Genomic DNA, 23,903 nt, shown 5'->3' on the forward strand with positions numbered 1-23,903 from the left:
ATGTCTCTGATTCCTAATATCTGCTGCTGCACTGTGGCTTCCCTTCCCTCCTGCAGATCCCTGTTACAGAGTGTATATGTGGTTCATGTCCCCTCATGCTCCCTGCACCTCTCTTCCCTGTACCAGGCTTTCCTACCTTTCTCCTCATATCCCTTAGCAGTGCTCAGGATGGCCCTGTCTCCCTACCTCTGCCGGAGGCTTCCATCATTCCCATTTGAATTCCCTTTCCCAGTCTCCTATCCCTAGTGAAGCAGTCTTTCCAGTCTTTATTTGTCTGGGAAATAGCTCATTTAACTGGGACAGGGAGGATGGGCAGACATGAGAAAGAGCCATTGTTATGCTGAAAGCAGTTAATGGGTGCCACCAGACACTTGTGTGTTCTAAACACTGTAGCAGAAGTCCCTGGTGCTGCCCAGAGCACAAGGGTTTTCCACTTCTCCGTTCTTAGTTTTCAAGTTTTCCTCCAGTTGAAGAAGGGTCTGGCACTGGTCTACACCATTCCTTGGCGTTTTCTAGTGGATTTGATGAGGTAGTCGAAACACACCATACTACAGAGGGAGAAACACCCTCGAGCTGAGAAAAGGCCTCATGAGGGGTGTCATTAAAGACCCGAGGCTTTGCATATGGAGAGGGCTTTGGAGAGCCTAAATAACTCAGGTTTTTATACCAAAAATCATTCACTGCCATATTTTTTCCACTTTTCAGGGGGCTGCCTGTTGGAGGCAGTGTGAATTGTTGCTCACTTTTTCAGTTCTGCTGTCTAAAGACTTGGAAACTATTTAAATTTTCACCCTTTCCCATTATTTTTTTCTCTTTCTCCCTCACTGTCTCTCTGGATCACAAGTGCTGACCTTAATATTTAGTGCTCCACAAGCAGTAAGTCTCTCAGAGTTTTCCTTGTGACCGAAAAAAGTGGAAGATGAGTAAGATTTTTCTGGTCAGAAATTGAGTGTTACTGATTCATTGAAACAAATCCAAGTGGTTGGTGGTATGTCTGTAAATATGCTGTAATGAATCACTAGTGACCTCTGAGGGGAAGATAATGTGTCAGAGATTGCCTACAGATACACCTTCTAGACTGGTCTGGCAGATGGCTGTTTCCATATTCCCTGATTGGTGTAGGGAAGGCATTTGGAATAAATCTTGTAAGAAACAGGGTGGCTGGCATATGGTGTCATTCACCTACCAGTCACATCCAGCCCAACTCAGCAGTGGCTGATGTGGTTAACATATCATTGTCCTTTAATGGTCTATGAAAATGAACTTTTGATCCCAGTCCTGTTTTAAGTAAACAGATGACTCCATCAAGCAACACCATCCCATTTGGGAGCTCAGCAGCAGCTAAAGCCAGCAGTAAAAGATCTGCCCATTTACAGACACTGCTAGTGAGCTGTGAACTTTTGTCCAGGGGGTGGTGGTGGTGAAAGGACACAGGAGGAAGTAGGAGGAGTGACACTCGGGCCTTACCAATTTCTTACCAGACTTTTTTTAACTGTACTTGCTTCTATCAGAAGCAATGATGGCAATTAAGGATATTATCCATGAATAACTCGTGAGGAAGGAAAGGTTAGTAACACTGCCTGCCTCCCCTAGAGGTTGCCTGTGCAGTGGCAGGAGAGAGTTCACATCTGGTTCAACTGTCCTGGAACTGCAGTGGCAGTCCAACACCCTGCTGCTTTTAGTCTGAGTGATGCTGAAGAATGGCGGGCAGAACACGTGTGGGTTTTGGCCCTGTTGAGCTGAACTGGGTGATAAACGGAGTAAGTGTCTCTACCAGAACTTGCATTCAGACTGAACTCTTTCCCATTTCAGTGCTGTCTTGCAACATGCTGTATTTAAGGGGTACCACAGGCCGTTTCAGATTTGATCTTAAAAGAGTTTTTCCAAGAACAAGAAAATTCACCGTGTATAACCTTTCTTTCAGATTAATACAACCTTCTTCGTTAAGCCAAATTTGTTGGTTTAAAGTTAAGGACTACCTTATACCATAAAGCAGGACAACCTTTTTTTTTTTTTTTCTGGGGGGAAGGGAAGGGAGTTGCACGGCCTTTCACCTTCCAGCTTTACAAGCAAAGCCAAACTTCTGGGCAATCACTGTGCAAAATGCTTTTTCCCTCCCCCTCTTCCAGTGATGGCTGCAAACAAAGGTCTTTAGGGCTGACTACTCCAGACTTCAGGACTTTTAAAGGTCTTTACTTGACTGGAGATCAAAGGTTTCTCCTTAAAGAGTTTATCACTCAGACAAATACTCTGCAGTTAGCATTTCAAACCCAGTTTACAAGTCAAATAATTTAGCAATTTCTTCTAACCATGTGGCCTTCTGCGGAGGCTGCTGGATGCCAATTATAGCACCACTTTGACAGGAGTGCAGCACTATCTATTGACAAATGTGTGCACCCTTTTCACCGTTCTTTACCGCAGAAAAAAAGAGATTTCCACATTTTCTAAGTAAGTCCCAGACTGCTCAGCTGGGGCTTGAGTTCCCCTCCTGAGATTGCCGATTCCTTATTTGTCACCTTCATTTGTGGCTCTTCACCTCTCTCTGCCCTTTCTGAAAGATTTTTTCTCCTTTGAAAGCATAAGAGCTATGAAGACAGGTAACGGGATGGTGGGCATTACTGTCACTGGTGTAAATTGCAGTAATATGACTAAAACATGTCTTAAACATTATTCAAATGTCCCTGACCGTTAACTCTTCTCTTTTCAATGTTGTAATCAGAATGTCCTGGCACTAGGAAGAAGAGATTGCCTGTCGTGCTGGTGTGTACAGACCAAGCCAGTGCCCAAAATGCTGTTGTCAGCAAACCTGCACCAACAACTCTGTCAATGTTAGCTGCTTGGGTCCAGAGCTCTGTTTATTTTCTGTGCTACATTACCATGTTTTATTCGAGGTAGGGTTCCCTTGCTGTGCTCATCACTATGAGAACCTTCCAAAAATGAATTGAGCAATGACATTAGCACCCATCTTGGATTCATGGAATTTTTCATCTCACTAGGCAAAGAAATGGAGCCATTGATTTGGGGATGGTGAAACGTTTGTTTCTGTTCGTCTTTTACGTACATCTTCACACACACACAAAAAAAGTGTTTACACATACTATCCTGTTCAATATAAGATTATGGTAGCAGTATCAGCTGTCCATTAAATTGTAAGAAGAGTAATATATGGGATTCATTGAAGGGAATGTGCCTAGGCTTACACAAACTATAAGCCTGTTGTAAGTGGAGCTGTGTAAAAGGTATATATATCCCATATATCCCTTCTTTGCACCCTGTCAAGGGAGGTTTTGCTCTGCCTGCTGACTGTGGAGGCACAGGGTCTGACTTTGACTGGCAGTTCCAGATCAGAAGCATGTTATGGTAGCAGTAAGTGATCAGTGGTTCAGATTTTTTAGACAAAAGGCTGAATGGTTTCTCAGCTTCTGTGCAACCAATGGTATACACAGTATTTGGGCAAGATTATTAATAATAGTTTATCTGGATAATTGTTTTCAATTCAAAGTGCACAGAAAGGTAAGGAAAAGTGTCAGTATGTTATGGGTAATTCGTGGAATATATTTTTTCAAGATGGAAATTCTGTCTTGTGTACACCAACTGTGATGCAGACTGATATGTTCAGAATTATGGGTGACTGAGCACTCCATAGAAGAATTTCATGTTGTTATTGCACAAATGGTGTGTTCTACCTGCACCTGCAGGTATTTGAAAGGTAGGTTAATTTAGGACACTTTAGGTATATTAGGTATGTTCTGTATGACTATGGTATCCACTCAGCATCCAGATAACTTAACAATGTTAAACTCTTAGGAACATTTTTGATCACAAAGAGGGTGGTTATTTTCCAGTGCTGCAAAGTGTGTATTTTCTATTCCCTGGGCTGACATTTTCTACAAGAAGCCAAGGTCATTCATCCAAACACGAGGAACACAGATGGTATTGCATCCTTCTCCTGACCAGTTTCTTCGTGTTAGCCTGTCCTTGCCCAGTGACTACATCATGCAGAAGGCCTTTGCAGACCAAATTGAAGCTAAGGAGGTAACTATGTCCCTTCAAAAGCAAGAAAATTAATTTCTAGAGGGCTTTCAGGAGCAGCATCTGGAGATAATAATGAGATCAAAAGCTTGCCTAGTTCTACTGAGAAACCAGTTGTTTAATTTCTGAATCCTTCAGGAATAGGTAACATTCAGGTGAAGGCAGTAACAACTACTGTGTTCACAGTATCTATGGTGCTATTGTCAGTCATACAGACCCAACCCAACTGTCTATATGAAAAAACTGGGAAAACAGAAATGTTAAGAACTGTAGACTTTGATATATTCAGGTACTGGCTGAATTACATAAAAGATATATGTGAGAAAATAGAAGACTATGGAAGAAAATGTTGATTTCTGAGAGGCTGCAATTTTTGATGGACATTCAGAAGTGAATCCTAATTGGGCTCTTGTCAGTATTTGTAGGCTGTTGTGTTATTTTTACCTACCTTGCTGAATGCTACCTAACTCTTGCAAAGCAACAAAACAAAACTACCTCTGTTACATATTTTATTCTAAATTGATGATATCTTAAGAAATAGCTAGAATACTCAAATCAAGTTCATTGATAATGATATGATGTCTGGATGGCATTGTCTAACACAGGGACCATGCAATGTTACAAAAGCAAGGCATAATTCGAAAGACAACCTCATTTGAGTTGATAGCAAAACTCCACTTGAATTTGAAAAGCCAGGCTGTATCTTGCCCAAATGTCTTGCAGGACTTCCCTAGCAACCCAGTCTTTATGCAGTAGTCCTATAAAGAGACTATCCTTATTTATCTTGTTACTATTTAAAATTTTTTCATAGCATCTGAGAATCTGAAGCACAGACTATGAGTCTAAAAGACCATTTTCTACCACGTCTTTGTACTCAATAATCCATGAGTCTCAAGGGTCCTAGATGCATGAATTTTTTAGTAGATATGCTTAGGATGTCACCTGAAAGAGAGAAAATAGCAATGATGTCTTCCTTTCATCTAATTGCTTACTAATGGAGGTTGGCATCCAAAACCTAGAAAACTTAAGTCATGCCCTGGCTGGGTGACATGCTTCTCCCCCTTGCTGGGGAAGCATTCCTAACCACAGAGCCTCCAGTAGCATGGTGGAGTGCTCAGCTTTGCCTGGAATTGTGCCAGACTAAGATTACAAGTATTCACTAGTCTGGCCAGGAAGCAGGATGCTATCACAGGAGTTGGAGTGCTTGTCTGAAAGTGAGGGGCTTTGCTATACCTTTTACAAAGTTGTACATCTGTCGAAGAAAGCTTGATTAGGCTGAGGATGAATTTGATGTCAATTTGGCTACCCTGGCAGTGAGATGGCAACTCTAACTGCTTTTGAGATTGCAATCTGCAATCTCAGTACTGTGTAACAAACACCCAAGCTCTCTAGTGATAAGTGCACTTGATTTTTGAGAGAAGAATACTTCAAAGGATGAAAGTTAAGCTCCTAGGGACCCTAGTTCCAAAGGCTCAAGTTTTTACCTCCATGATTTCGTTCAATTATTTCCTATGAGGACAGTAGAGACCAGTGCACTGGGGAATGTGTCTGCCCATTGTGGTCCTGGCAATAGTAGTTAGAACTGACAAGACCGAGGCAAGAAACCGCAACACTGACCTATGGCAGAAATACTCTGATTTCCTAGTGGGCTATCACCTTTTCTGTGCCTGAATGTGAACATTGTCCACTTTATTATCTCTGTCTGGAAAGAGGAATTGAATAAAAGATAGTAATAGACCTGAACCTTTCTGAGTGATTTATCAAGTAGTAGGAGAATTCTGAAAATGAGGGTTAAATCTGGAAAACATCTGTCATATGGATGGAACAAATGCAAAATACAAATTCCTTGTTCTCTCATACCCTATTTGGTTTGTTCATGTTATTTCAATGTAGTAAATGGAGATTCAGTTTTGCATTCCTCACTCAAATGCACAATTAAAGTAAAAGAATCACCTTGTCTGGAAAGGAGTCGTGATAGGTCTGAGTTAAAACAGCAGGACGGGGCAGTAAGTCATACACTACAGAATAATAACTTCTTAGCATAATATCATCATGTGCCACAAAATCTAGAAACTAAAATATTCACACTGATGGTAAAAAAATCTTTTTACACTTTACCACATCCTAAGGTATGTTTTCTTTTGGAAGTATTGTATAATATATTCCTACCATTACTACTGCTTGGTATTTAGTATCTGCTGATGTAAGTGTGGTGGGAGGAAGAGGTGGGAGAAAGTTTGTTTCTAAATTTAAATTTTGAGAGAAACTACATGATATGTCAATACCTTGCAGGTGTTATTTTACAGATAACTTTATTTTGGCAACAATGTGGTAAATTTTGTATCAGAGCTGGTAATTTTTATCATACGCAATATGTGTTATCATGACACTGGACTAGAAAAGATCACTTTTGACACTGCTGTTGCAGGTAATTACTATCTAGTCACAAAACCCATTCTCAAACCGTACCAATTTGGTCTTAAAAACAGGTATATTGCTTGCTTCCACTATTCTTATTGGAAAACTCTTCTTCAGTGTCCCTTTTCTAATAAAACCTTCTTCAAAATCCAGAAAAAAAAATTGCTCATAGCTAGGTTATATCTATTTATTCTGGCACTAATTTGATTTTAAAATTAATTAAGATTTTTCCCAATTTGAGTATAGAGAACCATTCTAGCAGACTTCGTTCTATTGCACCACATGAGCCTTTTCATTCTCTTCTCCAGGGTCCTGTCACTGCAGCAAGTTTCTCTTCAGTCATTCAATTTTGAACAAAGATGAATTTAAAATATGGGCTAATGTGAACAGTATTCCAGATGAGACTGGACCAACACCTTCTCCAATGTTATGAGTATTTGCCTATTTCCACTGGAAATGCCTTGCCTCATATATTCCAGGATCACTTTTGGCTTTTCACAGCCATATCACGTTGGCGACTCAGTCATTCCATGATCAGGTAATGCCTCCTGATCTTTTCTTTTCCTTCAGTTGTTTCCAGCTGAGGAGAGTTATTAGTCTCATCTTAGTCCATTTTAAACTCTTGCTATTAGTTGTTAAACATGTACTTTATATAATACTTCTCATCCCACTTTTGCTACTGGCCCACTCTTAAGTGCCATTCTCTTCTGGACACTACGACCCTCCTGACTCTTTCCTGTCTTGTGAAATGAGATGGTCAAAAAAACTGATCACTGAGAAATTACAGTAGTAATTTCCCATCTAACCACCTCTGACCAAATATTACTCCTTTTAGCACCTCCCCCTAGCAAAATTATCAGCCACCTCACAAATCACAATTCCTACCTCCTCTACCTTAACTTAAACCACTTAAGCAGCATAGCATTGAGTGCTTCACTGCAGGCTTTTTCTGTGACAAGAAATTCTCTTATTTTTTCAAAACAAACCATCATGAATTGTCTCATCCAGTCTGATATATTTACTATGAATTCTCACTGGTAGAGCTGAGTTTCATATGTTAGTTCTGTACAGTTTTTTATGAAACAATCCTTAACTTGTCAGGAAAAAATGCAAAATGTATGCATTTCAAATACGGATAATTGCATTGTTAACAGATGCAGCTTTGTGGTACATCAGTGCAGTAGTTCTTCCCATAACAGAGGGGATAGAATGCAGAAGCAGGATAATGCTTTTTAAATGCTTGTCTGACTTGCTTTTTTTGTCTGTTGGTTTCTTCACTCAGAATCAAAATGATGAAATTATTTCAGAGCTGATGAAAGAAATTTTGTGACTATAGTTCTGCAAAATATCATCTTTATTTATCTAATGATTAAATCTTTGTAATAGGGACCTGGCATAGTTGATCTGTCCTAATAAAAAACATGCTTCAAGAAATATTAATATTCTCCTAATTACATAGAGATGATGTATATACTAATGCCTTCATGTTTACAGTAATGCCTTCGATTCTGTACCATTTTATGACTTCACATTTTTTTGAGGTCTTGGTCTTTGTGAAGCACAACGGATTTGTGAAGGAAAAAGAGGAGTTTTCTCTTTTCCTGGTATGGACAACCTCAGATACAGTTACTTATACAAAGCTATTTGTATATTATTGAAAAAATAGAAATGGAAAGCGGAGAGGCTTCAAAAAGTTTTCATGCTTGGACTCTGTTGTAAAATACCTTCTGTAATTTCTATATTAACCATTCTTTTAGTAGTGGAAAAGGTTTATAATTCTTCAGATACAGACTCCTATTTCTTGTTTGTTCCTATATACTTTTAGCCAATATCTTATCACTAATAATTTTTTGAAAAGGGAATAAATAGGTGGTTTGGACTCACATTTGATCAGATGACAAAAATATCTGAAATCTTTTCTTTACAAAATGGAAAGAAGCCATGATAAATTGGTTTTTCCTCCTCAAAGAAAAATAACTGCATATTTATAACTTCTGAAATCCAGCTAAAAATTATAAGAAGGTAAACATTTCGGCAGATGACTTTAGACTCAGACACCTGGTTTTGAACCACAGAACCACCTGTGCAGTGTTAAACATGAGAGGAAGGAAGTACAGTACACAAGGTAAAAAGTACAGGGCAAGGCAATGTGATGTATCCCTTAGGTCAAACAAGAGGCTGTTTGTAAATGACCCTTCTGAGGCAGGGTATGACTTCCCAAGACTGGAGCACTCTACAAAGGGACGCATAAATAGCAGTTGTTCACAGCAAGGGTTATACTATATGGCTATTAGAGTGAATAGAAGCAACTCACTTCTTGCCAATGACAGGAAATAAGGTCAAGCAAAGATAACAGGTCTTTGAATTAGAGGTTTTCAAAATATTAGTCTTACGCCTTCAGTATGGAGTTGAATGAGTGTTTCTCTTTAAAATGTCCTACTTCTAAACCTCAGGGACATTTGAAACCAAGTGTATGAAACAGCAATCACTGGGTTTTATGCCTGCCTTACCCAGCTTCACTTGCTCTGGAGGGCAGTACATTTAATAGTATGGTCAATCTGAATGCAAATAATTAAAAAATGCAGCGGAGGGCTTTTGGGGATGTTTTGTTTAATCTGGGTGTTTTCTCTAAAGAGAAGGGAGAAGAAATCATGTACTATGCCAGTGTTGTAATAGCACTGTTAAACATCTGACTTACTCAAGAAAATAAATATTTGTATAACAGCATCTTGTTTACTACTAATCTTTAATACCTGTATGTGGTGCAGGAATAATTCCCTTTTTCCATAATTCTTCAATGGATTAACTACATAATCAATTTCCAGAGTGACCAAAGCCTCAGCTTTCTCCTTTGGCATTTGATAAAGGAAAATGGATCTTTTTCTGTTACACGTAGCTGAATGTGATTCATAAATCATAATCCAAAACCAGTCATTACCCTGTTTTGGAATGCAAGCATTTAATATCAAAATTTGTTAGAGAAACAGTTTTACAATGACTTCTAGAAGCTGAGTCTCAGCTACTGTCCTCTTATCACTTAAAATCTTAAAAGCTATTTTTTCCTGTAAGTCATTAAAAAATGTAAAGCAACTGGATCTGTGATAGATATATGAAATTAAATCACAGGTATAAGCTTAAAATAATTTAAACCCTTATATGTACATACCATGTTCGGCAATCACACAATAAGTGAATCTATATAAACTTGTTCCATAAGAGGGTGAGCTCAATAGAGGGGATTCAAAATTAGTGGAGCTGCCAGCAACAATGAGGGTATGGGCAAAACATGAGAAAAAACAAGTATACTTTTTTTGGTAGCATCTCTAGTAAAATAGTATATCACATTAATTGTGTGTTGATATTTTGTAGTCAAAATCAGAAATTAAAAAATAATCTCTCTTTAAATTGTGAGATACAAAAGAAAGTTGTAGTTCTCATCAGCTATATCACATCAAAAATCTAATTCAAATGTGAACCGTAGACTGACTGCACAGGAAGTGAGAGACCGTCTTCCTAAACCAGGTATTATTCCAAGCTCGTAGATCCAGTTGCTTCACAAAACTGAAGATAACATCTGCCCGCTGTTGAAATTTCTTCCAATTAATTGTTTATGTAATTTCAGTACATAGCTTTGGGAGGGGAAAATAAGGAAAAAAAAAAGTATTCCACATACTTTGAAGCTTGTCAAATGTAAGGAGATTACGGTTCAGCTTTAATTGTTCTATGCTCTCTTCATTTTAGCCATGTTAGTGACATGGTGCTTATTGAAGACTACAAGAAGGAAGTATTGTGTTGAATGTGATCTTCTCAGCAGCACAGCAAAGTCTGCTTCTTATCCATTTCTGACAACAAACAGCTCATTCACAGGTGAAAAGGAGAAAGATTGCTGCTTATCAGTAAGTCCAAGAGAAAGCGAATAAAACATCTCATGATTATTTTCTTCTGCCCCCAAAAAGTTCGAGTTGATCAGTCTCATATAATTTCTTTAGAGCCTCATTACCCCATATAAGCCTGAAGTACTCTTAAGCATTGCATTCACGTCAGTCTAGGTGTGCCTGGAGGAAGCCTACTCCTCATCTGCAATTTCTCAAAATTTAGCAGTAGATGCCTCTAAAGTTTTGAGCCTACTCAGTCAGCAGCTGCTATTCCACAGTCAAGTTATGTTAAGATATAATCAGGAATAGTAGTCAACTTTTCCCAAGACACGTGCATCCAAACATGCAGTAGCAATCAGGATTGGTTACGTTGCTTCTACTACTCCTGCACTGGGAAAGTGCATCTCATCCTTATTTCCTGACAACCTCCACGTCTCCAATTTCTTTTGGCCTTATTGAAGAGGAGGGAAAGAGAGAATTTCTTTTTGCAATTCAACTTTTGGCTTCTTTTCACAAATGTGAGTTATTGTTTACTTTTTACAGCTCTTATGTTATTTACAATAATGTTAGAAATAATGTTTACTCTGCCCTTTTTTCCCCCATTCTAATTTTCCTGATTTTGAATGAAGGATTTATTGTGTATTCCTTTAAACAGCATGAAAGTAGGATCAGCTTGACAATATGCTCTAGTTCTTTTGGTTTTATATATATATATATATATATATATATATATATACACACACATATATATATACATATATATATATTTTAAAGATTATCTGTCTCGTGTTGGTCTTTTTTTTATTGCTCTCATTAATTTTAATGATTGTGTATTTCTGCCATAAATTCTGTGAGGTCTCTGAGTGGTGCCAAACTCTGAACAGTATTTGGGTTTCTTTCTTCCTTGGATCTTTAACTTGTATTTAAAAACATTTAAGAAATGGTGCCACGTTTCCTTGTATTTGTCCCTTTGAATTATTTCTTATTTTTTAAAAGATCTTACCCAAAGTTCACTGACTGTGCTCACTCTTTCATTCAGCATTTGGATAACTTTTTGATAACTGTTTAAAGCTAAATATTTTATAGGCTCTTGAGAGGTTTGCAGCTCCTTCACCTTTGCCATCTCTACCTAGAGATGCGTTGATTCAGTGGGCATGGCCGTGCTTCTGGGCCATGACTATACAGAGCTCAACCATTCTTTTGCAATTTTCACTCTCAAACTAAGAAGCTTCCTGAACAGCACCATCTGAGATGTATATTGAGATTGATCTGTCCTGCATAGAGCCACTAAGAATGTAATACCTGAGTACTGCAGACCCAATGCATTTTCTGTACATTTTTCTTAATCAGGAAAGTGTTGTTACCCCTGATTCACGTATGGCTCAGTGTGGTTCAGTTTATGATTGTCTACATACTTCAACACAGATTTTTCAACTCCTCGTGTCCTAACTACTGGAATTTTAGTATGGTTACTGTGCTTTATGTGTGGTTTCTAACTCAACCTTTTAAAGGAAAACCCCTTAACAAAATAGGGTTCTACATAGTCTGAAATTCATGGGGTTTTGGATGAAAAATGTTTATGGACTGTTGCACAAATTTGTTTACAAGCTTGAGTCCTGCTTTGTCATATTTTCTGTCTACACAGGCACAGGATTTTTTCTTCTCTTCCTTTACATGCATGGACTTTCTCTGTCTATTGTAGCAACATTCAAAAACATTAATGTTGTATCTGAGGTGCCTGCTGAGCGTTTCCGACACTTACCCTGGGAGGGGCACACATGTTAGTAATGATATCTCCAGCTGCTGCTAAATAAATCATAATGCCATCTTAAAAACATTGACAAAATAGAACCAGATTCCATATTGAAAGCTGGCCAATCTTTCATATGAATGTCTTTCACAGAAATTCCTGGGCACCTGTTATAAGACTTACTCTTCACTTTTAATTAAAAGATATCCATAAGTATTTTTATTAAATACCTAAGCACACATGGTCATCTCTTTTTATCTTTTGTTTCTTTTCCATAGGGTGTAAAATCATCTGCCAAGCATTGTACTCTGTGCAGTTTGTGGTTTGAGGGTCATATTGAAATGGGGAACCAGAAAGATGAAAAAAATGGATGTATAACTGTGAAACTATGTTTGTATATCCAATATATAAAATACGGGCAATTCTCTTTTATTTTGTTTTATGCTACTCTCTAGAAATGAAATAGAATAGTTTCCTGCTGGAGAAGCATGAGTATGTCAGAGAATAAGTATTACACACATTTTAATAGTAAAGAACGATAACATACATGGGATAGGATTTTTAAATAACTCAATGATACTTCCACATTTTATGCGTAAAGGTACCTAAATGAAATCAAATTTCTCAACTTTGAAGGTTGTTTTGTTATTTTTCTGATTTCCTGTTCTGTGAAGAATGGATAGGCTTCTGCCTTATTACGTAGGTCTTTATTTACATTTTGTCATCTTTTAATCTGTATTAATGACCTATGTTTTCCCTGAGGCAAACTGCACAATTACAAAATTTACCACCAGCCTAGAGCATTCAAATTTACTGATAATTCTTTACAGAGAGTTTTCCCTGTTCCTTCAGTGCTTTGCTTTCATGGGGGCTAAGAAATCCTTTTTAGTAGCCTCTTTCGAATATATGACTTTGAGATAATTTTCCCCTGTGTCTTTGTAAGCTCTGAGGACCACAGTCTGCTTTCAACACAGGTTTTCAGGTAGTCATATCTTCTAATCCTGCTATGTGCTGTCATTTGGAACTTTTTTCCTGTTCTTTAAGCCTAATACCATAACATAAGAATAATGGTAGTTGTCTTAATATGAAATAAATGAGAATCTTAGGGCATGCAGAGTATGGAGAGAAGCATGTGTATGCCAAGGAGTGTACTTAAACCAGTGGCTGTTTTGTACAGTGGGAGAAGTAGGGTCTATGTTCAGAGGCCACCGCTGCTGTTAATATTAACCTACCATTTTCAGTGCATAAAAATACTGTCATGCTGAAATTTTGTGTCATACAAGAGCTATTAAGAGGTGGACTGTAAATTAGAGAAGCAGTGCGGCCACCTCTTCTTGTTCCTGGAGGCAGGTGATTCACAAAGGTGTTCAGAAAATTCATCTGTCAGGAGCTCCTTAGAAACAGAGGACACTTGATTGGACAACATAATCTGGTGGAAATGTACTTCCATACATTTTGATAGAAGTCACCAGCCAACTGTGACTAGTATGAGTGCTAGTTTGAAATCATTCCCAAATACAACATCATTTGTGTGCACAAGCAAGAAATAGCAGCAAGAATCTGACATCAGAGGTGGTGTACCACATATCTGTGAATTTAAGCTTTGTAGAAAACATTGCAAAACCATGAGGTTCCACATGCCTTTTGTTTAACATGCTGTATTTATTGTCCAGCACCTGGAAGAAACTGTTTTATGCAAAAAGAATCCCTGACATTATGCCGAGTTCAATGTTACATGGTTTATAGACTATTCCCATGCCCACAGGGCTAGAAAGTCTGCCCAAGGGTATAGGAAGGGTGTAGTCTAGTTTGGAATGGCTTAATATGATGAAGGATGTAATGCAACCACCAGATACTAGAAAGTAACAAAGCATTTTAGATTAAAGATAGAACTTTCAGGTTTTTATTTTCTAGTTTAAATATATGCAAAGGAATGACAAGAAGTTGGATTTGTTTTTTGGTTTTTCTGAAGTTTGTTCCTCTAATCTTGTACTTTAAGCCATTTTACTTTGTGAATATTACATAGGTAACTATCCATATTTCAGAACCATATTCTGTTCATTAGTCTCTTTTCTTCCAGTAAAGTACTCAATAGCCAACTGTTTAATTGTAAACTCATTTAAAACACATTTATAATGTAAAATAAAATGAATCTAGAGTTAAAATTTCATGGATAAACCACTGAGACTATTAAAAGTGTTCTATATAATAAATAAAAAGGGGAGTAAAAATTGTCTGGGGTATTGTCATACACAAAGTACGCAAAACATCTCATCTGCTTTCTGGCATTAACCCAGCTGAGACCTAGCTACCATGTAAAAAACAGATTAAACTAACATCCATCAAGGTGAAAGATAATTATTGCTTGTGTCAGACAACACCTGTTTTTGCAGCATTCCTCAACTGAGTTAAACTAGAGACATGCTGAAGCTTTCCACTGAGTTTTACATCTGACAGTTGCCTGAAGCAATTTTGTCTGTGAAACACCTTCACCTCTTCCTTTGTTTACTTTAGTTTAAAAATGTTAAAATACTAAACAGAAAATTTTAAGAGTTAAGCAGAAAGTCCAGCAGCAAAATATGTAAAGTTTTTGATGGATGTTTATTGTAAAATTTTTATGATAGTCAGTCTTTTGTGAAGTCTACATATAGATCTGTTGAAAATATTAATTTGGTAATGAATTCTGCCTACGTTACTCGAGTGAGTAAACCCACTTCAGTGGAAGTTTGTAGAAGTGAAAGTAGTAGTCCCTAGATAATACCATAATGCACTCCTGCTATCTTGAAGCAACACTGCATAGGTTGTAAGGCAAGATGTTCATCGTACTGCATAATCTGTATTGCAGACACAAATTTCACAACAAAGTCCTGCTTCAGTTGTGCCAAGATGATACCTATGCATGGTATAGCTTTCACGGGTGAGTTCAGAAGGATTTGGAGGTTTTTCTGGTTTGTTTTTTTTTGTTTGGTTGGGGTTTTTTTGTTTGGTTTGTTGGTTGGTTTTTTGTTTGTTTGGGATTTTTTGTTGTTGTTGTTTTTGTTTTTCTTTTTCTTTTTTTTTTCTTTTTGAGAGATGTAGGATAAAGTTTGATTTTGTGACTGTGTTATGAAATAGACCTGTTGAAATAAACTTATTTTTTCCACTAAATAGAAAAAAACATTGAAAACTCTATGTCATCAACTACTCTGCAAAGGACAATCTAACTTGATCAGATTAAATACTAAATACTAAGAGGTCCAATCTAGAGTTCATTTAGGTCAGGTACGGTGTTTTCATCAATTGAAGTGGGGTTCGAACGATACCTGATAGAAAGACCAGATGGATCCTTACACTAAACAGCAGCCCCTAAATTAATTTGATCAGAGGAGCTGTTGCTTTAGAGAAGGAAGCATGAGGTTTGGTTGACTACAAGCTGCACATTGACTCAAGAGGGAAGAGAAATGGGAAGGGGTGCAAGCAATGGAGCACCAATCATCCACTTAAAAGCGAAACTGCCAGCACGTGGTAGACTATGATAAACTGTGTTCAAAGGGAAAAGAAAAGCCCCCTGCAAAAAATGTGTTTCCCAAGAAAGAAACATAGAGGTCCATAGAAGAGAATGAGCTGAGGTCACAGATGTGATGTTTATTGGGGCAATAGATCCAGAGGCAGCACAGCATGCCTCATTGCAAGAGGAGGCAGCAGTTTACAGTGTTTGGTACTAGCTGGTTTTAATGACACACAACCTCTAAAGACTGCACACAGATTTGAAAACAAACATGATCAGATGGAGAAATGTGAAATAGATAAAATGCATAAGCCAAAGGCCTTAAAGGAAAAGCTAGTGCCACAAATAAGTTAGGGCAGGCAGTTGCACCAGTACAGATAAAAGATGCAAGATCATCTTGTGGGAAATCTTTGCTGAATGATCAGGCAGAAGGACTGTTTGTGCTACCTTATCTATTCTGAACAGTTTTATCTGAGAGCATGTCAGGGCAGCATGGTCACAGCAAGGGCAGTGCTGACACCACCCACAACCAGAGGATTTGAAGGGACTGCAGTGGTACCTTTTCCATTGAAATCTCATTTGGAGGGCAGGCCTTAGTCAGCAGAGTATATCCTTAAGTGAGTAACCATAGTCCTGAGAGAATTAAGAGAGTGGAAAACAAAACAAAATCATTAGAGGAGACCACAAATTGGCTAAAGTCAATGGGCATCTCACCAGAAACCTAGTGACCTGTAAGGATCCCTGAGTTTTTGTTAAGGTTGTAATGAAGGAGCAGTATTAGGTACTGACAGAGGAAGGACAGTTAGTGACAAAACAAGCACAAACAAAATAAAAAGGATGCTCTGCAAAAATCATGGTCTTACAACAGACATTAGAATGACCGAGAAAACATTTCATAATACTTTAGTAACATGACCACATTTATTTCCAGAAACTTCAGAACAGAACAGTGGATGGACAGAGACCCAAATGTAACCTGACAGTACAGTAACCAAAGGAGTTAAGAGTATGCAAACAGTAAGAGTATGTCTGTGGAAAGTGTTTTAGAGATGATACCTCAATAGAGGATGAGGTCAGTGGAGAAAGCTGTCAATTATTTGAGCTGGAAATCTACATTGCTGTGAGCTGTATTAACAATACAGCTGGTACTGATTACATAAAAGCAGCACAGGAAATACCAGAAAGAGTAGATAAAAATGTCCTTTGGTTTAAATGTATGAAAAGTACATCTTTGTAGTTACAGTGATAACTGTGGATGGTTTTAGTGCATTTCTTTACGTTGCTCTTAATGTACGGCTCCGAAGCTTTAGAATAATTGACTTAGAACTTGATTCAGTTACATCAAACCTAACTGAATAAAAGATATAATTAGTGATTAGAGGAGTGCAATGAGATCAATGGGAGGAACCAAATAATTGGCTTCCATACAATGTTTTTCAGAGTTTTATTTTTCAGACAAACCTGAGTACAGACCTAACACACATTCTTTCAAATCCTAGCCATAAAAAACCATCATTATGGTTATAAAACATAATAGTCTTTGCCCTGGAGTTTACAGTCTTGGATTATTTGAGTGTCAAGTCTGTATACTTTTAACTTCTACTGCTATCTGAAATGGTTCAAAACTGGTAGAGAAAAAAACAAATTCCCAGGGCAACATGCAAAAAGAACAAATCATTGCAATTAGCTGCCAAAGGGAGGATGATCACAGCTGGAGTCTGGTCCAAAGAACTGGTCTACAGACCATGTGCACCAGCTGAGTCCCACGTAATAAACCCTCACCCATTTGTCTGCACAACACCACATGCTTGAGTTGGTATCAGTGTTGACCATGGTGCTATATTTATCTTACACATTTTTCCCAACCTGTGACCTCCAGATGCCTACACAGTTAAAACCTTTTTATGAAACTCTTATCCACTCATATCTCAGTTTCTAACACATCTTTTTGTCTGGTTTTCACAAAGTCAGTTCTTCCCCTTGAATTCCTGCTCAGAAAAATGGCTAAAAATTAATTTTCCTAGGCTGTTATTTCACTCACCTCTGTCTCACAGTCATTCTCTCCACAGTCTAAATCAGTAGAAGTGATCTGTCTTTTAAAGATTTTCATAGCTTTATGATCATCTCATTCAGCATCTAAAGGTTGACTACTATTTTTAACCTGTTAATGATGCCAGTGTCTATTTTCCACTTGTTACATTTTCAAAAGAGCACCAGAGTGCTTTCATCCGTATATTTGGCAGAAACTCCACTGAGAACTCCTAAAGAAATGCAACCTATTTATCTTCACTGCCCTTAGATACAATGCCTACAAAAAATTGCCAACAGACTGCTGGGTTCCTGAAATGCCTGCTCCTCAAGCTGATGAGCATTGTTCTGGTGTTCTGTTGTAAAGCTCTGTTGTAATTTGTTCTCTTTTATTTAATAGTAGAGCTCTTTTGGGGCATGGGCTTAGGGACTTTTTCTGCTCTGCATTTATGTAGCATTGCTAGGACCTGCAGAGATGCCAAGAGAAGAATGACTAATAACACTTGTACAAAATTGTGTCTCCAGAGGCCAGAGTTACTTGATGCTACCCTGTAGCTTATGAAATAGCTACATACAACAGCCCATAAATAGAAGATTTAACTTTTGTATGATCCACTGGCTACCTTGAATCGCCTTGTAGACCCAATCTTTCTTCAGCATCAAGCAAGCTGATTGTTTGACTAAAGATGTCATATCTAAACACAGACTTTTAAAAAGCTTGTGGTGTTTTTTGCATAATTCCAAACACCATACTCTGCACACGTTTGCTACTCTGCTTCTGCTTACTCCAGAATTAATAAAACTGCCCCAGCCAATTTTAGTGGCACCACTTGTTTCTAACTTTCCCCCTCCAAATCTCTTAAAAATGCATAAATGTACACAGCAGTCTGACAAACCATTTTAGGAGCTGATTTGATTGATGCTTCTGTAATAGGTTGCCAGTACAAGTCCTACAACAAATTAGAAAGAAATGGGAGAGCAGGGCACACACAGGGTCTACAGAGCAAGGGTCAACTTCCTACGTCTCCCAGAGGATTCGGTGTTTTGGCTGGGGAATGGGTTTGATATACTGTTCTGAACTTCCCAGAAGAAAGACATGGGGATCTGCAGTATTAAACACATATTGGTCATCCACACCTGTCATTGTGAAGGTAACTGCAGCCTCAGGAGGGCTGGCAACAAAATCTTTCCTAGTTGTTATCATTCCAGATGCCAGAGGTAATTTTCTCACTGGATCATGAAATGGATGCCAACAGCCACTCCTCAAGTTCAGACAAATCTCAGCCCAGTCTTTGCAGAGAGGGGCAGGAAGCAGCAAAATCACTCCTATATATTTGAGCTGAAAAGAAATTCTCCTTGCTGTGTGGCAAAAGACTTGACTGGAAAGCCATGCCCAGCAAGGCTCACTTAGAAGAGCCACCAGCAGCAGTTTGGAAACTGTGGGGTAAATTTGTGATGGCACAGTTGCAGGGTGTGTACTGAACCTTGGGTCCAGGCTTGATAGGGTTTGTGATTCTTGACAGGGAGTATTTGGGGTCTTCAACAATGGGAAGGACAATGGAGAAACTAAACTTTATCCCTTGAAAGGTTCAGAAGGTTAATTCATAGAGCATCTAGAGTGTGAATTTAGATACTTCATGAAGAATATATAGAATTAATCAAGCAATGATTCAGGCATTTATTTTTCAGATTTCTGGTAACAATACAATTATTGGAGTGTACAAAATGTTATTGTTTTGGATCAAGTCACTGTATGGAATTTCACCTCGGTGTTGCCCTTCAAATGGTGAGCCAGTGACTCACTGTCAGCTACTTCACATATTTGACGACATTGTAGAGCACAGGTGGGTCCTGAAAAAGAAAATAAGTACATTTACAAAAAAAAAAAAAAGAAGAAAAAAACAAAAGAAAACATAAAACCCTCAGCCATCACCCTGGTTACAAAGGAGGGCTGGCTTCAAGGCGCAGGTGGGACAATCCTTTCCGGCCGACGTTGCTGAGCCCTCCCTGTCCCGGGCTAAGGGGCGGCCGGAGCGGGTCCCGGGGTCGCGGCTCCCCGTGGCCACCGCGTCCGTCCCGTCGCGTCCCCGCCGATGGGCTTGTTTCCGCCCTGCCTTCCCCCCACTGCTGCTCAGCCGGTGCCTGGCGGGCCTGGGGCTGTTGCCGTCCTTGCCAAAGCCTCGCGTGTTTAGTGCCTTTTGCAAGTGCCTTGAGTAGATACCGGGACTGTGACTTGCAGGTGCAGGGCATCCCTTCGTTTGGCTGTTTGGAACGCAGCGGGTCCGCAGTCGGCTTTGGGTGGGAGCTAAAGCGCTTCCTTACGGTCATGTGCATCTGTGTAACCTGCTAATTGCGTGGTCAGGAGCGGAGCGGGAGCCCGGAGGGTTGGAGAGCGAAGCCCCCGGAGGGTGGTACACGCCGGAGCCGGGAGCGGCTGGGGCTGTGCCTTCCCTGCCATCCCGGCGGGACCTGCCGCACCTTCCCGCTCCGGGAGACCCAGCCCAGACCCCACACCTCTTTTTTTTTTCTTTTTCTTTTTTTCTTTTCTTTTTTTTTTTTTTAAGGCAGCGAGATAAGTATTTCGTTTTCTCATTCCTACTCACCTCTTGGGTGAACAGGAAAAAAAAAAGAGCAGATATCTTGGACATAAAACTTGACAGCAAATGAAGTGGAAGGGTTAGAAATAGAGCTGTACTAGTAGGCTTTGGAGTTAAATGGTAGAGTTGGAAGATTTAGAAAAGAACGTTAATAATAATGACTGTCATCAAGTTGCTTTAGAAATTTTCTAATTCTTGAATCTGCCTTCCTGTCATAGTTCAGCTGAATAAAAACATACAACTTTGTTAGTGAGCTGCATCACAGAGGAGACTTTGAGTGTAATATTGTCAGCGATTGCTACTGTAGTATGGAGTCAGCATTTCTAATGTGAAAATCTTTGTCGTTCATATACGCTAGTGAGTTATGAAACTCCTTGTGAACTTGAAGTACAGGAAATATTGTATGGCCTTAAAAGTAACTTTAAAAGCCTCATAATATTTCCCAGGTTTTGTTGTTTGATTGATAAGTTGTTCTGTAATTGATAAAGCACAAATTGAGACTGCTGTAGAATTTTTAGTAACATTAAGAAGGGATCATAGTAGTCAAATGCAAGCAGGCCAAGATTTAGGTTCTGTGAGAAGCGTCAGCATAGGAATCTTAAATGCACTGTGTTTCCACATTTTTTCAAGGACTTTTTCTGGTATAAATCAGGAATGCAGGTGACAAACTTTTTCCTTTTGGAAAAAATAATTTCTAGTTCTCCATAATAAAGAGAATCCAGCCAGAACATTAAAATGAAAGAACAGTGCAGGGAGCCAAGTGAATTCATGTGTGCAGAGTATTTTTATTTTTTTTTAAACTAACTTTATCTGTGAACTCCCAGCCCTGGAGCCTATTTGAAATAAGATAGGAAGCTTCAGTCTTGTCACAAATGCAGCTACAACTTGTCCTGGGGAAGCCTTCGTAATGGGGTCAGGTAAAGTTCAATGAACTACCAAACCAGCACTATTTCAGAAATGCTAAGGTGCTCTTTCCACTGATCGCTCCACTCTCTCTGCCTGTTATTAAACTGGTAGTTTTTACAACATCAATAAAGAACTTTCCTACCCAATTGCCCCAGACAAAGGCCTGAAAGCTAGGTTTAAACTATGAAAACTTTGTGTTAGGTTCATTTAGATTGTTTTGCTGTGTCAAATACTCACTTGAGTTCAAAAGTTCAGATGAACCATGAACTTTGTCATTTCACAGCAGGCAGTTCTACAAATATAATCCGAAAGTGAAAAAACATGCTATATTTAAGGTGCGTTTGTTTTTCTGTGTGGAATATACTTGGAGTTCTGCGTTTGCAAAGTTCTGCTTGACTTAAAAAAACCTTTTAACTATTTAAAAGACAAAAAACCCCTAAACACAATTAAGCCAAATAATTCCTTGATCCCTGACCTTTTAGTCTTTCAAACCAACACATATTCAGTGACTAATCATTACTGCACAAACTAAACCCAGCTAATCTTCTTAATAAATTGTGAAGTCTTGTATGTCTCATGGTTTCAGTGATGGCTTTTCTCCCCGTCTGGAACATTGCAGAATATCAAAACAAATGGGTCATGGCTTTATGTATTTGTTTAAAGTTTTGATCTATGTCATCTCATGATATAGTCTTGAGTTGAGCGGGTTTTACAAGCACATGTGAAGTATAAGACTGGTAGAAATGAAAAATCAGTTCATGCAATTTTCACCTGCTTATTAGAAAATAAAAATGTGTGAGCAAAACCAGTTTGTACAAAAATATTTTTTAAATATGGAAACTTACCAGAAACTGAAGAGCCTGTAATAAATTCAGCTTCTTTTCCATGAAAAGGAATTCCTTATGCATACTCTCCTTTTCTCATAGTAGGTCTGGAGACTCAATCTACCAGGAAGAAGCAACAATTCTTTTTCAAACTTACATTTGGAATCAGAAGGAACAATTAATTTAAGGCTGTTGTCCCTGACTGTTCAAGACTCTCCAGAATTGCTACATCTGTTAAAAATACACAAAAGAACTCCCCAAGCCCAACATGATTATCTAAAATATATTTTTTAATATCACATATATTTTCTGATTTTTACATTACAAAAAGTTTGAATTTTTGCTCTTTTCTTGATGCTGTGTAAGAGCTCAGTTCTTGTTTTGGGGGCTTACCATTTGATTACAACACACTATGAACTTCTCATTTAAGGAAGACGTAAAATAATTACAGATTTTTGTTAAAATTGCTTTATTTGGTCTCTGTATGAGGCACATGCTCTTGGCAGAAGGAGTAAATTATTGTTGGAAATAATTTATTGGTATTCTTGCATTACTCAGCAAAGAACAGATATAAACATAGAGAAGAAATTAGCAATCATGTTCTTTGTGAAGAGCAAAGAGAGAATGAGGAAATGTCACATTTGGTGGACATCTGCAATAGTTCAAAACCTGTGCTGCCAATCTCATATTTGTAGTTGAGATTGTGACTGATCTTGTGATGTGAGTTTTGGTTGTTACTAGGATCACTACCCTATCTCCTTCCTCTTTCTGTAGCCTTGTGTCTGCTAAATGGAAAAAATACAGGTTGTAAGAAATAGTGCATTGCATGTCATGTCTGATAGTTGCAAATGTTGATTGTCTTGGGCGGTTCTGCTGCAGCATCTTAACCAAGTGCACCTGTTCTAGGGTTGGTTGGTACTTAACCCGTGGGCTAGCTCTGCTGAAGCAGGTATCAGCTTTCTTCCTGCTTCCAGCCTGTTGTGGGAAAAAGCCAGAGAGCAAAAGTAGAATTTCCAGTATACAAGCCGTGCACTTCAGTGGCAATAGCTTCCTACTAGTGCTGACAGGAAGTTTTATGTAATATATTAGTGATTTTCAGCATGAGCTATTGACCTACTCTGAAGGTTTGATTGTGACCTAACTTACACATGTGCATGTAAGTGTTTCCTTAGTCCATTTGTGCTGGGTAAAAATCACAGAGCAGTACAACAAGCTTTCAGAATTCTAGGTCTAGGTGAGGAAGGCTGTCTTCTGAGACCTCTCCTTGCCACTTTTCCAGCATTTCTGGAGGCGGGTTGGTGGTAGGAGAGTCACTGGAGATGAAACTCATAGACTTCATCGTGTCTGGGCAGCCTTCCATAACGTCGTCAGCAAGTGACCTCAGACACTGGGGTACATTGTGTCTTCAGAGAAGGCACAGAGATGGCTTTAAAATAAATGAGCGTTTTGTCACTTCTCTGAGAGCTCTGTGTCTAGGTGCAACATACGGACAATCCTGCAAAAGTGCTGTATAACCTGAGAGCTGAAGAGTATTTCAGGGGTGGTGGTGGTTGTTATTTGGTTCGTTTTTTCAAGGTACAGTTTAGACCAGAGTCCTGTGTAAGCTTCTAACTGAAGATAGAGTTAACTAATGATGAGGTGGCCCTTCATTGCTTCTGGTTGTTGAGGCTGGTGTAGCAGTGATTTTTCTCCAATTCTGAACATGGCCAATAATTTTGAATATAATTTTTGTCTTCTGTTTGGGAACATGAGTATTACTGAAAAATATTCTACTGAAACCAGGCTGCAACACTAATAATGTTAATGCAATACTGTACTTTTCATTGTATTGTCTCCTTTATTCAATGTTTGTGAGACAATAGGAGAGCAATATTTATCTACTTATTGACACCTCTTGCACAAATAGATGTTTAGGATTTAATTCATTGTGGTAGGTTCTAACAGGTGAAAACTGACTAGGTCTTCTGTTTTTATCATCACTTCTCC

This window comes from Neopelma chrysocephalum, unplaced genomic scaffold (assembly GCF_003984885.1).
Source record: "Neopelma chrysocephalum unplaced genomic scaffold, ASM398488v2 Primary Assembly neopelma1_97390, whole genome shotgun sequence".
NCBI classification, from domain to species: Eukaryota; Metazoa; Chordata; class Aves; order Passeriformes; family Pipridae; genus Neopelma; species Neopelma chrysocephalum.